Below are 16,018 nucleotides of genomic sequence, written 5' to 3' on the forward strand. Positions count from 1 at the left end.
TTTCCTCTTTGGTTAGTGCCGTGGGGGTATATATTGAGTTTCCAAGTGAATTTTCAATACCTAATTCATTGATCAAGTAGTTTATGTACTGTGATTTACACACAAAAACGATGTTGTTTGGGGCTTTATCTGCGGGGACAACAGCATATTTTTCGTGGAGGTAGGACAAGTGTTTTGCAACATTTAGGTCTTTAAAGATTGATGTAGCTTGAGTATTCATAGAACCATTCAGTTTCTTAATTTTGATTTGTATCAACAACCTCACAGCCTTAATCCATCCGGAAAGTGTTTATACGTCTTTTTTCTCGAGTTTAACCCATTGCCTGGCATAATCCATGACTAAATCCATCAGTATTTTGAAGTGGTGTTTCCAATTGATGGATTTAGACTGACGATATGTCGGGCCTTTGGATAACACATTTCGCAGAGAAGTGTTTATGACAATGTTTAGGTCACCAGTAATAACGTGGCCAGCCGGATTATATATGAATGGGGAACTAGCACAGGTGCAATTAGGAGGTTTAGACTTGAAGTCGTCAATATTGAGATCCTATAACACGTGTTTGTAATTGAAAATTTTAGTTGTAATTGGTTTGGTAAAGGATAAGAAATGATAGGTACAGACTGATCTTTTAAATAAGGAGGTATTTTCGAGTGAACTGATTTATGATGAAGGATACTGCCAAATTTAAGTTGATGGCATCGAGACCTTTGTTGGCAAAGGAAAGTTTAAGAAAGGATATTTTCTCCTTTTCATATTTTCCAATGCGAACTGGTCTGAAAAGTCTGACTTGCAATATACGAAATGATAGCTGTAAGTTTGTATTGGTTTGAATGAGGGTTTGTAACAGTGGTTTCCAAACATAAGTTGTACAGAGAATGAAGTTTTGAAAGGGTAATGAATAAAGCTTCCTGCGAATGTGATGAATACCTAACGGCTTTTATATAAATGGCAGCAGGTCATTAATTGAGACATCATTGAGAGTAGGTGATATATAATGAGATGATAATAAACTTATCCAGAAAGTGAAATAAAACAAAAAATGTTGTTAGCGAAAAGTGCAGAACAAAATACCCTTTTTGTGTATATATATTTTGAAGAGCGAGGATTCTAAACATGTCCGATTCTATTGTTAATAATTGTACAATTTTGCAATTGTATTATATGTACGGTCTATTACAATGGTGACACATGGTGAAAACATAACGCAGAGATTTTATACTTTTTTTTCATTAAGTAATTCATACAACTAAAAATATGAAATCCGTTTTTGCCCATACCTATACTGTATAATTCATATTTCTTTTAACCAGAGAGATATCGCAAAAAGATTGCTAGATTTTTAGTGTGTGTTCAAATAACATTCCAAAACTGTGATAGCATTACTGGGATATCTTTCATCATGCGTCACCACTGCAGCACCTTGATAAAAAACTGTACTGTACGGTAGCTTTTTAAAAAGATGTAATGGTACTGAATCTGAGGTTCAAACTCAATCAGGCAATTATTATTGTTATACACATATGCACTTCACGGCACTACAATCTGCCTATATTTTGGCATTGCAAAAGGGACGTATTTTTCTCTGACTGTTAATGACGTCTTTACACTAAACCCAATGGATGTTGGATGTGTACTGATTGATATTTAGTCTGATTAACATATTTTTTTATTAGTTGTTATTGGCTTTGAACTAGCTGTCAGTAACTGCAAGTAATCTGAGATATGTACTTTGTGTCTTTTTGTTGTTTGGGAAGTATAAATATCCTGCCACGTGTGGTCTGTGTTTTAGTTAGATGTTTTTCTGCTTTGTATAGATCGGATGAGTTAAGCCCTTTTAAAATGATTTTTAAAATTTGTTCTTATGTTGTACTGTAACACCACTGTCCAAGGTGAGGGGGGTTGAACGCTCACAAACATGTTTAATCCCGCCGCACGCTATATGTGCCTGTCCCAAGTCAGGAGCCTGTAGTTCAGTGGTTATCGTTGGTTCATGTCTGTCATATTTGTTTTTCGTAAATTCTTTCGTAATAAATTAGTTTTCTCAATTAAATTGTTTCATATTGTTCATGTCTGAACCTTTTATAGCCGACTATAAAGTTTGGGGTTTTCTCATCGTTGAAGGTCGTACGGTTGCCTATAATTGCTTACATCCACTTCATTTGAACTTTGGTAGATAGTTGTCTCATTGGGAATCATACCACATCTCCTTATTTTTATATTTAATATTGTGTGATGTCTGTCATATTTGTTTTGCGTAAATTGTTTTGTTATAAATTAGCCCGTTAGTTTTCTCAATTGAACTGTTTCTTATTTTTCATGTCGGAGCCTTTTAAAGACGACTATACGGTATGTTTTTTTTTCATTGAAGGCCGTACGGTTGCCTATAACTGCTTATATCCACTTCATTTGAACTTTGGTGGATAGTTGTCTCATTGGCAATCACACCACATCTCATTATTTCTATAAAGTTGAGCTACCATGTATTTTGTTGTTATTTTTTGGTCAATTTGGTTTTTATGCTCCCAAAGTGCTTCATATTATGGCTTTTCAAACGTTTGGCCTGGAGTGTGACATAAATAAAAATATATCAAAAGGCATCTTTTTCATTATCAAAGTAATCAAATAAACGATATGAGTTGGATTCAAATGAGGGTAGTAAGCACACTTCTCAATTCATTAATTTTACGATACTCCCGCTCAGAAAGAGGAGGATATACGGGTTTATTTCTTATATTTAGAAATTTTTTTCCCGAAAATTCAAAAAAAAAACAAATATTTCTGAATTTCCCAAAAAATAAAGAAAAAAAGTACTTGACAATGCGCAGCAACATCGACGTTGAAAAAATGTTACACTGGAAATTTTTCATTACCATTTTCCAATTTTACAACCTGGTTTAAAAATGAGTAAAGGAATTGTTCATAAGAAATAAATTCGTTATCTTGGTGTAATCAAGGGTGTACGGAATTTTACACCGTTGTTGAAAATTCATACACCCATTCCGCTGCGCCTCAGGGGGTATGAACTTTCAACAACGGTGTAAAATTCTGTACACCCCTGATTACACCAAGATAACTAATATTATCGGCAATTTGTTCATATTCCTTTTGATCTTACTGCCTAATATTTTTAAGATCATGGACAGAACTTGATACTCAAAAATATTAGGCAATGACGTCATGTATCAGTGCAGCAACGTCACGTGCTCAAGTCCATCCGCGTCAACTTATCAATGAAATGCACACGACTTCATTCATACAACCGAACAACTATCCCAACGATTTGTACGAGTTAAAGTAGATTTACTAACTACTTCATTTCACTTCATATTCTCAACCAAAAAAACATACAGTTTAGACACACTTCCGATAAAAAGAATAATGGCATTTTATTTTTTGATACTGACTTCATCAGCTCAAATATCAACTCGCACTAGCGGGCTTTCTTGGTATTCTTGCTGATAAAGTCAGTATCAAAAACAAAAACGCCATTATTCTATATTCATTTCAGTCAGTTTTTCCATTTGTATATCATTCCATCCGTTCATTCCATTCAATTTATTGTCGCATATACTGTGTGATGCGCTTTTGAAATCACCGCCGATCACCTTACTGGTCATTACTGATTTTTATATAGTCTTACACATTATGGCATATTCCCAGAAACAATAAATCAAACCTTCATGAAAGCAGGCTATACTGTGTGATATGTTTTCGCACCAATCACGCAATATCAACTTCCCATAAGTAAGCAGCAGCTCACATGTAAACGTGGTTTCGTTATCTTTAGTAACAGCAATTATATTTAATAAACAAGACAAACTCTTTAATTAAGGTGAGAGCAGTATACCGGTGTTCAATTCTCGTAAATTGATTAGGAAGAAACAAATGAAGGTAACAAAAAAAACGTAGGGAATTGTATGAAATTCGAAATCAGTGAGACCGTGTGCGTCGAAGGGGTAAGCGTCTCCTACTATTTTTGCATCACCCGCCATACGAATCAACACTTATCAAAATGTCACAGTCGGGAATAGGAAACAATCGGTACAAGTACAGATCCGACGACTATACGGGTATCTCAAGATATAAGGCGAAGAAAGCATATCGCTAGTAGACAATGATAAATCGTATCATTCAACCAATTCTCGATGGTGAACGTAAACCTACTGTGGTGTCGATTTCAGTCGTTATTCCTCATAACTCTGTCGGAAGAGTTTATATACCTGTTAATGAAATCCGTATAGTTTGAACATACACGAGCGTTGTGTATTAACTGAGATATATAAACACATTTCGATGGAACAGAGGTTATGTTACTGCTAAGCAATGTGAAGTTGACAATTGAATATTTGAAATCATCATGTTTGCCAAAGATTCTAGTTTGAGGTCATCCATAGGTGTCAATATCGAAGAAAAGATCAAGAAATGAAGCAGACCTAGTACTCTTGGTCGAATCCTTAATCTCAAGTTCACTAGGATATGTGTAAGCACTCAATGAAATGTGGGTTATTGAGTGACAGAACATCATCAATATATCTGAAAGTGAAATTATAGAACTTTGCAATATGCTTTTGTTGTGATTGTGAAGGTTCTGACTGAATTCTGCTTCACATGGATTCAAAAACAAGTCGCCCAGTAGTGGTGCACAATTAGTTCTCATTAGAATACCGACTGTCTGCTGGAATATCAATCCATTAAACTCAATTATTGTTTGTTTTTAACAATGTAAGCAAAATGAAAGCGGTTATGTATAGTTCAAGGTAATGTGTTATATTTTTAAACATACGGTATTTCTTTTGTGATTTGTTGTAAATGTGCCTGTCCCGAATTACAAGAAACCAGTGACTGTATAGAGATGGAATTGTTTTTAGTAGTATTATTTGAGGTAAAGTATCTTATTTGGAGGCAATCCCTTGATCAGAAATGTGTGCGTTATCTATCCCTTTTAAAGAATAGCCAGGGTGAGTTTGGTTCTGAGAGGAAGGCGAGTCAATATACTAAAAAATCATGTTTGCTTGCTATCGGTTTATGAACCATGTATATATTTGATATGTAGAAATGTTTACAATAACTATACCTACTTCATCGTTCAGTATTGTATCTTAATTTACCACATCTTCCAACTTTTACGACTTGTAAGGAAAAAAACATGTGTGTATCAAATGTATTAAAACGGGTTCTTGAGGAAACTCCAACATGCTGTTATTTAATGTAGCAGTTAAGTAAACATATACTTTATTGCAGTTAAAAGAATCCTTCTTTTGTCTTTCATTTGCAAATTCAATTTTGCTAATATTTAGACCATTTACATTTATTACTGATCAGATACACAAATATATGTTATGACTACACCATGTATGCAAGATTGATCTTGAAAAGTATCAGTGTTTGACATGATCATTTCAAATACATCTTCTAATCACTTAATAATTAAACAACATTTTCTGCTGCACTCCACTGTACAATGTGTTTGTCTACCAAACATCACGTTTGAAAGACCGTCATATAAAAAAAGGCTTTCTGTTTTGCATATTATGTTAAATGAAAAAAAAATCATTGCCATTTGAATTGCTACTTATTAAAAGCGTTTGTACCAGGACCCCTTCGTATTTGTTATAGTGCATGTGTTGAAAGTAATGTATAAACATTGCAAAACAATTAGGGTGATTGAATATTGGATGCTTATTTGTTCTCCAGTAAACGTTCCAATGTTACTACACGCTATTTTTCATTGTCTCTAAAAGGTATTTTTACTCCTGTCAGTGTGGTAATATTTGATAATGTTGGAGCATTCCTATTCTATTTGTAGAAATTTTGATTTTGTGTATGAAGTTTATCAGTTTGTGGTTGAAATATTACCATTAAAGAAGAAAACAGGAAACACGTGATGCTTTGCATGACTTTCACGTGACATTTATCTGAGCACTACCCATAATGAGAATTAAAAAAAACAACATATATAGCAACAATTAAATGCATGCTGACCATATTGTTCTATACATTGAATACTTGAGCATTTCTAAATGATGTACAATTTATTATCATGACTGTTCTTTAGATACACAAGTCGTATCTATTTATTAATATTCTTAGCCCAAAAGTAAGTAATTATTTCCCATTTAGGATGTATTTTCTATTCTAATGCATTATTAGTTAACTGTCTTTTTGCAATGCTGTGCACATCTTACGATACGACTAATAGTTTGTACAGACAGTTATCAACTCTACTTGTCGTCTCATTTTTCTTTTGACAGAGTTTTTGTTATATTTTTTCTAGTAAGTATGCCACTTCAAGGAACTGTCATATAAAAAGCAGGTTTGATACAATAACAATTAATTTAACGTTAAAAAAAATGAACACGTTTCATGCTTCCGACGTGCTTTTCTGGATCTACCTACATCCTGAACAACAAATCCTTTACATTCGAAAGCCAGAGCTATTTTCACAAAATTTTACAATAAAATTTGTCGTAAGTTCTACTGAAATGTTCATGACTTTTTAGGAAAATAAGGTCGCAGGAGCGTATAAATACGCAGCAAAATGAAGAGCTATGAACAGAAGGATTCGAGAAATGAATATTCTAGCCTGCTAATAAATGGAAGCAAATAATTTTGATTAAGACAAGATGAACATGAATACCGGTACCCTTGCCATCAGTATGCATGCCAAGACAGAAAATATGGTGTGCAAGGTGGAAAATAAATTCGAGACGCGAAATGAATAACCGTGTTTTCAACTTATGAAAATGACTATTCCATCCTCAAAAATCAAATAGTCTTCCTTTACAATTCATTTTGCGTCAGAGGGTTTGGTTTGAACCTCATTATTTTTTAACAACTTTAATTTATCGACGGAGACGTTTGAAAAATTCGTGATAAATTATGTCAGTATCGAATTACTCAATACTGAGCTGTATTTCAATCTTACAAATTTTCTTTTGTTTAATATATCGCACGCATTCATCGGTTAATGTTTCAGTGAATCTTAATGTTGAGAGTTTTATACTTAGTGCAAACAATTTTATTTGTCTTTTTGCATGGATGTAAAAGATAGGCGAAAGATACCAAATGGATATTCAGACTAATGAATCGAAAATAAACTGACAATCACTACTGGAACAATGCCCCGTAGATTGGCCGTGAAAATGTCAGTAAAAATGCTGGTGATTTTTACAGTGTTTGTCACGGTTAATTTACGGTGGGCCATGAAACTTATCCGTGACAATGCCGTGGAATGACTGTCGTGAAAAGGCTGTGAAAAATTTGTGAAAAGGCCGTGAAGAGGTGCCACCTGAAAACTTGGGTGAAAAGACCGTAGAAACCCTGTGAAAAAAAAAAATGTACACCGTGAAAAAGTCGTGATATTGCATTATGAGCCCATTGTGAAAAGACCGTGAAATGTAGATATAGTACAGTATATGCCTTTATTTGTCGTGAAAAGGCTGTGAAAAGGTGCCAACTGAAAACTTGGGTAAAGAGACCGTAGAAACCCTGTGAAAACAAAAATGTACACCGTGAAATAGTCGTGATAAATTATGTGCCCATTGTGAAAAGACCGTGAAATGTTCATGTACTACTGTGATAAACAGCCATTCACTGATTGTGAAAACTCCAGTAAAATGTTAAATGTATTTTTCAGGCCATAATTTAACAAAAAATTTAAATGCTGTTTCAATAAAGTGAAGTTAAATGCCTGAAAACCTAGTGTAAACATCTACAGACAACTTATTTAAGTACAATGCAAGTGAGACTATGAAAAACCATATTAAAATGCTGTATTTTTTTTAGTAATAATTGTGACAAAGAATAAAAATATTAATTTTAATAGAACTGTAGTAATTATGTAAAGAAAACATAAAAGCACACAAATGTCAATGTGATTAAGTAGCTAAAGTCAGCTGTAACATGTATTGTAGAAATTTTGTACATCTCTTGGGTCTGATTTTACCACTTCAGCAATATTTGTCTAATGTAATCCTTCACTTCACTGCCCCTTTGAATAACTATTCCGGAAAAACATTTATAGAAGTTCCTGTTAATTCCCAGGAAATACTTTTAACTGAAAAGCTCTTCTTTCCAACTGGATTCCTGAACTATTTTATATAAAGACTGCTATATCCTTTTGCTCTTCATTCCTAGAATAAATAAAGAAACATTACATATATTATACATGTATATAAAAAAACTATTTATATATTCAAATTAATTTTTGGCATTTATGTACATACATGTACTTAAAACAGCTACAATATTATTCCATGCAATACAGGACTTCATGGTTAATGACCCCATATTGCATAGGGGGCAGATTTTCATACTGGAGGTGAAAATGGTATGAAAAATACTAAAAAACATCATTGAAACAGAACAGCCACTTGGAAACATGCATAGGTTTTCCCATATTTTCATACCATTTTCCAGAAAATCTGCCCCCTATCCAATATATATGGCATCATTAGTTAACGAAGTTCTGTATTGTTAACTTATTGTTTTGTATTATTTATTTTTTTTAGATTTTTTTAAAGACTAAAGACACTTTTAAGACAGACTATTAAATTTTTCTTTGAAGTAATAATATGTATGGCTAAAGCCAAACTTGTCTAGACTAAGTGGCCATAATGAGTCACAGCTATTTATTTTACAGGGGGCCAGGGGCGTAGCAAATTTTACTGCAGGCACGTTCGCCATACCAATTATTTTTTAAACACCTCATTGCCATACCAATTATTCTTATGATATGGCACAAACCCTTCTAGAAAGGACATTTTGCCGTACAAATATTAAATATTTTCCCTGCTATGCCCCTGATTAATCCCTTTTGAACTCTGTGTCCCGACGGCCAAGTAAGAAAATACTTAAATAGCTCCTGACACATTCAAAGGGGGTTACGCCTCTGATTATCAGAGTGAACTTCATTTCAGAGATACTTATTGCTATTATAATCATTTCCAATTATATATGTCTATGTCTATGTAGTGTACTGTACATAAATGTCATTTTTTTTATGTGGCCAGTGTGGGGAAAAAGGACCCCCGCCTTTTTTCCCCAAATACATAAACAAAACAAAACCGTAATCGTATTTAAAGGATCCGGTAAGTCTTAGAAAACATTAACCGAAATGATTAAAGGAATCAAGTGCAATAGACTCAAATATAAGTGAATATATCACATGCATGTTTGCGCGGTTTCTGCAAATTCAGTAAAAATCAGTTCAATGGATTCCAGGAAATGCTCACAAACGTCATCAACATTTTGGTGATATGATGCATAAAAGAACAAAATATTAATAACTTAACTTACCTCAAACTTGCTGTCACTCGTCTTGCATCTATAAAGTAAATATTAATCGACCTTCGGCGTCTTTCAAATTTCCAACCTAAGGTAGCAATACACAGTTAGAAAAAAAAACTTAAAATTGACACTCATAATTTTTAAACACCCTCTTTCCCTTCCTTTCTAACAAATAAGGCTTAATATTTGTGTTATGCATGTGTATATTTATAGAAAGAAAATCTTCCATAGATTTGATTTCTAATGGTTATAATGGTGAAATATTATCTCTTTTGGGTGTAACCATGGCAACAATCTGCATTTCTTTGATACAAAATATTGCAAAAAAAGGGGGTGAACATGTCACAAAAGTCTCCAAAATTTGGTCCAAAGGAAAATTTCAATCAATTACAGTGATACCTTTCCTGAATCCACAGACAAATATCTATCAAGAGGTCTAAAAAAAATCATATGCATTTCTGCTCGTTTTTCCATAAAATCGAATTGAAAAGATCGAGCGCAAAATCTTTGTTGATAAACACTACAATAATTTATGGACCTATGGGCGGTACGGATAGGAAAATACGGACTGTCAAACAGAAAAATGGCCTATAAAACATGCTAAAAACAATCTAAATGTTCATATAAACCCACTAAGAAGGCTATATTATTCTTCAATTATCTAAAAATCAATTTTATTGTACAAAAACTTTCATATTTAAAAAATTCACCATGGCCATAATGCGAAACTAAACTTCTAACTGTGTATTGCTACCTAAGTGCGGAAATGTTACAATTACTCTAAAAGAAACACGAATCCGGATACGGTCTGATATTCCGGGAAGTTCTCGTTTTTACATATTTCGGTTCCAATTAAAATTAATGTTTACATTGTTTATAATAATGTACAGACGAGAAGCAAAATACTTTTATTTAAATACAAAATATTTATTGGCACAAAGTCATTAATTATAACAATGAATGGTTCCATCTAAAAGTCAGTCCTGTACAGTAGTATTGCATATAATAATATTTTAACAGGCATATATTTATAATGAAAAGTTTATAGGATATTTAGAAAAATGTGAGTGGAAATAATTAGACCATATTACAATAATCACATGGGATGTTTTAAATCTGAATTAGGATAAGAAAAAATTGACATGAAAACATATCACGGCCTTTTCACTGGTTTCAACAACCAGTGAAAAGGGCCGTGATATTTTTTATTAAGCATGAAAGGACAAGTTATCACGGCCTTTTCACGGGATATTGAAATTTCACGGCCTTTTTCTATAAATAGCTAACATCAAATATTTTTCACGGCCTTTAGAAATATCTTTTTTACAAAAGTCACGGGGTATTTTCACGGGGTTTTCACGGCCCTGTGATATTTCACAGACATTTCACGGCCTTTTCATGGGCTGTTGTTACAGTAGTGAATACCATGGGAAAAAAAAGAAAAACGACGAATAGACAAACAACAGTAACCAAAAAACGACGAATAGACAAACAACAGTAACCAAAACAAAATATAGAAGCTTAAGACTGAGCTACATGGACTCCACTAAAAACCGGTGTTCAATTCACAAATTCCTGGCAATAAAAGTTAGCTTTTCGAATATTACAACAACAAATTGCCATAATTGGTGAGGTAGCACACATGTGTTGGATTTTGAAAATTGCTCTCAAACCAAGTCTTTCACTGTTGAAATGCGAAATATCAATTTTTGTATGAAATGCATGATAATTATTATTGTTGGTTTTTTTTGTCAATCAGCCTGAACGACCTCACCGAACAATCGGTTCTAACAGTGACGTAATAACGTAAGCATTGTGACATATGAAATTTACGGAAAAGTGCACGAATTCGAAGGGTTTTATTGCTTTCACGAAAAGACCACAACAGCACTTCTTAAGCATAAATATGCTATTTTTCAAATTCAGCAAAATATAACCAGCTATAGCGATATAAAAATTCTGCAAACAAGTCACCTAACTTAATTACATCTTAATTGATATTCCTATATTTTGATTTTGATCATCGATAGTCAAAATTTTACGTCACCTAGAGTCATTTGACTGAAGACAGCCTTCATTTCTTGTAAAAGAGAGGCAAAAGATACCAAAGGGACATTCAAATTCATAAGTCGAAAATAAACTGACAACTCTATGACTAAAAAAGAACAAGAATGTGTCCATAATACAAGGATGCCTCACTCGCACTACCATTTTCTAAGTTCAGTGGACCGTGAAATTGGAGTCAAAACTCTAATTTGGCATAAAAATTAGAAAGCTCATATCATAGGGAACATGTGTACTAAGTTTCAAATTTGATTGGACGTCAACTTCATCGAAAACTACCTTGACCAAAAACTTTAACCTGAATCGGGACAGACGGACGAACAAATCGACGGACGAACGGACGCACAGACCGAAAAACATAATGCCCCTAAGTGAGGCATAAAAAGACCAACAGACAAATAATAGTTCACAACACACAACATAGAAAACTAAAGACTGAGCAACACAAACCCAACCAAAAACTGGGTGTAGCCTAGTCAATTTATCTAAAAATCCACTCAACCTGCAACTAATTGCAACACAAGGTTTTTTCAGTGGAAATTAGAATATAGACTTGTATAAACAACATATTAAAAATCTACATTTATATAATTTGAGGAAAAGGTTATTTTTTTTGGTGAAATATGTGGTTTTTAGAGAAAAAATACTTAAAACTGGAAAAGAAGAAAAATTGTTATTTTTGGTTACATTTTTAGATTTTTTGTTTGGTTAAGACAGGACACTAAATCATACTAGTGTTTTATGTAGTCCCCTACTTATTATTAATCGTATTAAAGTAAATTTGAGGTGTAAAGTGTAATCTTTAGAGAAAAAACGCGGAAAACTGGAAATGAAGAAATCTCATTTGTTAATGGTTAAATTTTTGAAATGTTATCTTAATAGAAAATAGAACATTCCATTTTATGTTAATATTGTGAAGTCCTATAGTAATTAATATTAATATTTGGATAGTTTTGGTGGAAATATATGTTTTTAGAGAGAAAAACAATAAAAACTGGAAATGAAGAAAAGCTCGGTTATTTATGGTTGTAAACTTTTGAAGTGGGATATTTATAGAAAATAGAACATACTACCTCATGTTTATATCATGAAGACCTATAGTTACAAGTATTTAAAAAATGGTAATTTTCTTGTAAAATGTGTTTTTTTAGAAAAATGTGAAAATGGAAATTAAAAAAAAACGGGTTTTCATGGTTAAAACTTTTAAGATATAGATATAAGAAGATGTGGTATGAGTGCCAATGAGACAACTCTCCATCCAAGTCAAAATTTATAAAAGTAAACCATTATAGGTCACAGTACGGTCTTCAACACGGAGCCTTGGCTCACACCGAACAGTAAGCTATAAAGGGCCCCAAAAAATTACTAGTGTAAAACCATTCAAACGGGAAAACCAACGGTCTAATGCTTTTTTACAGAAGTTATTCCTTATTATCTTATGTTTATATATATACTTATTCCTCAAGTTAGGTGAAACATGTGGTTTTAGGAAAAAATTACAAACAAACTGAAAATTAAAAAACTTGGTTATTTCTAGTTTGATTTTTTCAAAAGAAAATAGAGAATGGAAACGGAAAATGTGTCCAAGATAAAACAAGCCGACCAAAGAGCAAAACAGCTCAAAGCCACCAATGTGTCTTCAACGCAGCGAGATAATACGGCAACCGGAGGCAGGCTTCAGCTGGCCCCTAAACAATAATGTATACTAGTTCAGCAAAATGGATGTCACACTAAACTCCGAAACATACAAATGAACCAAAATTTAAAAAAAACCCACACACATGACTAACAAAGGTTATAGGCTCTTGACTTGGGACAGGCGCAAAAATGCGGCAGGGTTCAATATGTTTTGTGAGATCTCAACCCTACCATATACATCTAGCCCTGTGGAATAAACATTTTTGTTAAGTGGCAACCTGAAGCCCGCCTCCGTGTGCGGGATTTTCTCGCTGTGATGAAGAACCATTGGTGGCCTAGGCCTGTGTTCTGCTCTTTGGTCTGGTTGTTGTCTCTTTGACACATTCCCCATTTCCATTCTTAATTAATTTCAAACACACAGCAATACGCACAGTAAAACTCAGATTAAAGAAGTAATTTTTGTTGACGTTTGGACATTTTATCTTATGTTTCTGTTATGTATTTATAGTAATTAAACGTGTAAGTATAATAAACAAAAATGTTTAACTGTGGTAAAATAACTTTAAATCGGGTTGGTGACTGACTTTGATTTTGTCATGTTAATTATTGAAAGAGTTACCGCTCTAGTGTCCTTTCTTCACCATTGACTGGTATTTTGTCATTGGCTACTTTTACAACATTTTAATTGCATGAAGTCACAGTTATATACATGCAACATGATTGTCGTTTTCTCTTGATCAGTTGCTAATTTTATTTAGCAAGCTCTGTAGATATCCACGTTTACTTTCAGATATATACGCCTTTTAAATTTGTGAATATATACTAGTTCACTGAATTAATATGAACTGTAGATCTTATATTGTTTTAAGGCAATTTCAAAAGGCAGCTTTATCAAAACAATTATAAGTTTACATCAAGATCTTGAATTCAAAAAGTAATCAGTGTACCAAAGTGGTCCAATTTTGAATGCTGAGTATGAGATAAACAGGGAAAATGTTATCTTACAAAATTCAAAGACAAAGATATGCATTGTCAGTTTATCAAATATATCCTCACCATTTTGACTCTGGTTGATAGTTGCCACAATGGAAGTAATACCACACATTCTTATTTATATAGTGTGGTTTTTTTCTGACAGGAAAACAATAGACAGTTCTGATGATTCCCTTTGGGAATTAATGTCAAAGAGTAGTACAAGGAATTTTCTAGATATTTCATGTCAGGGTTTTTATACAATCAGTAGTCTCAGTCTGAATACATCACTGTTAAACGAATCGATGGGGTTACTTCCTTGAGCAACCATGTCTTATTTTTGTATCTTGTAAACCTGTATGTGGTGATAAATTTGATAAATCAACCAAAGGAGAATAAAACTAACACGAGTTGTCTTTTTAATGAAAATATCATAGCCAAAGATATATATAAAGTTAAGAAGATGATCATGGGGGGGTTTTTAACGACCTTGACTGGTTATACAGCCCTCACATGGTCGGCTCGTGCCCCGAAGCGATTGTTGAGCATTGAATATTTTCTGTTGCAGTTGGTCAGGAACAGGTGGAAGGCGCCATTTTGGTAGGCAGCCATCTTGGTTTACGTGAGTTGTTTTGGTTTTTAACTATTTTGATGTTTCTTTGCGTAGACTCCACAACGGCTGCTTTCAGGGACAGGGTGATCAGCTGGGCAGCCCGCTAACTACGACGATGTGTTGCTGGTAGATGAATCATTGACTCCGTAGTAGATGACTGCAATTTGCACTAAAACTACGATACAGCTAGCCCTCAGACGTCTGGGCAGCATATGACACTCACCCATCCACAATGGGTTTCAGAGTGTCGCTTACGCGGGTTTACTGTACGGGAGCCTCATAAACTAGATTGTCGTTCAACCATCTTAGCAGCGTAACATGTTGTAGCTAACGGATAATCAGGAGCTGATCCAGCACGTCCTTTCAGCTGTAAGGACTGAGACGTGACTGGATTGACATCTGATGAATGTGCTGATTGAAAAGGAAAAAAGTTAAGAATTACAAAGTTCATTACTTTTATATTTCATTGACTTAATTTAATAAATGGTAATCAGCTTAAGTCTATCTAAGAATTTATAAAAAAGATCATGCATCATTCAACATCTGAAAATAAACTAAAATTTGTAGTATCGGTGGGCGATTTAGAGCCTGAAATATCGTTTAGATAGTCCTGTCTTATCTAAAATTATGTCTTTTTTTTAGCCGTTTGGGATGCTGTCTCATCGACCTCAAATACCTCACATCTCCTTTTATTCATGAATATACTCTATTATAGAAAAATTACTTGAAAATTCAATGTTCAAGACGCTGTTTCCTGCTTCCTGAATGCTATTCTGTATTTGACTCATTAGAACCAAACTCAAAATTTTTTCAAATAAAATACACCTCAGGCCAAACTGATATAAATGTTTAGCTTTTAAGGTCCACTATCTGTGATCTATTGGTAGCGTGCTTGTCTCTAACGGGGGAAGTCATGTGTTTGATCATTTGACAGTCAGACCATGATTTATTGAAAGATCTTCCCACTTTAAAAAATTAAACATGTTTGCGAGCACCCAACCCTCCCATAATCAGGGACAATGTTGAAAAAGTTCAACATAAGAACAAATTGTAAAAAACAGTTGGAATGGGCTAGGCACGGAGCATAAAAACAACTTACAAAAAGACACTGAGTATTCATAGCTAGTTCAAAGCTAATTAGAGCTAACGAATAAATCTTGTTGACCCAGACCAAAATATAGATCAGTGCAGATCCAATTAGCACCAAAAGCAAAAAGTGAGATTCAGAGTTACATCTAAAAAAGCTTTCAAAGCTTAAGGTTTATTTGGATGGCCTTTCAGTACTGAGATAGTTGATAATAGCGTGATTAGCTATTGCCCCCCAGGAGCCTGAAATTTTAAACTATGAAAAATATTCAACATGTAAATCATTCAACACTCACCATGCATCTTCTTTTATGAAAAATATTTTTGGATTCTAGATCTTTTGAAAAATGTTT

General features: G+C 33.7%; 1 long non-coding RNA gene across 1 annotated transcript; it reads right to left on the minus strand.

Annotated features, from left to right (window-relative positions):
- Positions 1-7,761: 7,761 nt before the first annotated feature.
- On the minus strand, positions 7,762-10,136 carry LOC127727911 (uncharacterized). The gene is made up of 3 exons (XR_007993893.1): positions 10,047-10,136; positions 9,302-9,377; positions 7,762-8,136 (listed from the first exon to the last, which is right to left on the minus strand). It is a non-coding gene; the product is annotated as an uncharacterized LOC127727911 (long non-coding RNA).
- Positions 10,137-16,018: the final 5,882 nt, after the last annotated feature.

The sequence above is a fragment of the Mytilus californianus genome, unplaced genomic scaffold (assembly GCF_021869535.1).
Source record: "Mytilus californianus isolate M0D057914Y unplaced genomic scaffold, xbMytCali1.0.p SCAF_2, whole genome shotgun sequence".
NCBI lineage: Eukaryota > Metazoa > Mollusca > Bivalvia > Mytilida > Mytilidae > Mytilus > Mytilus californianus.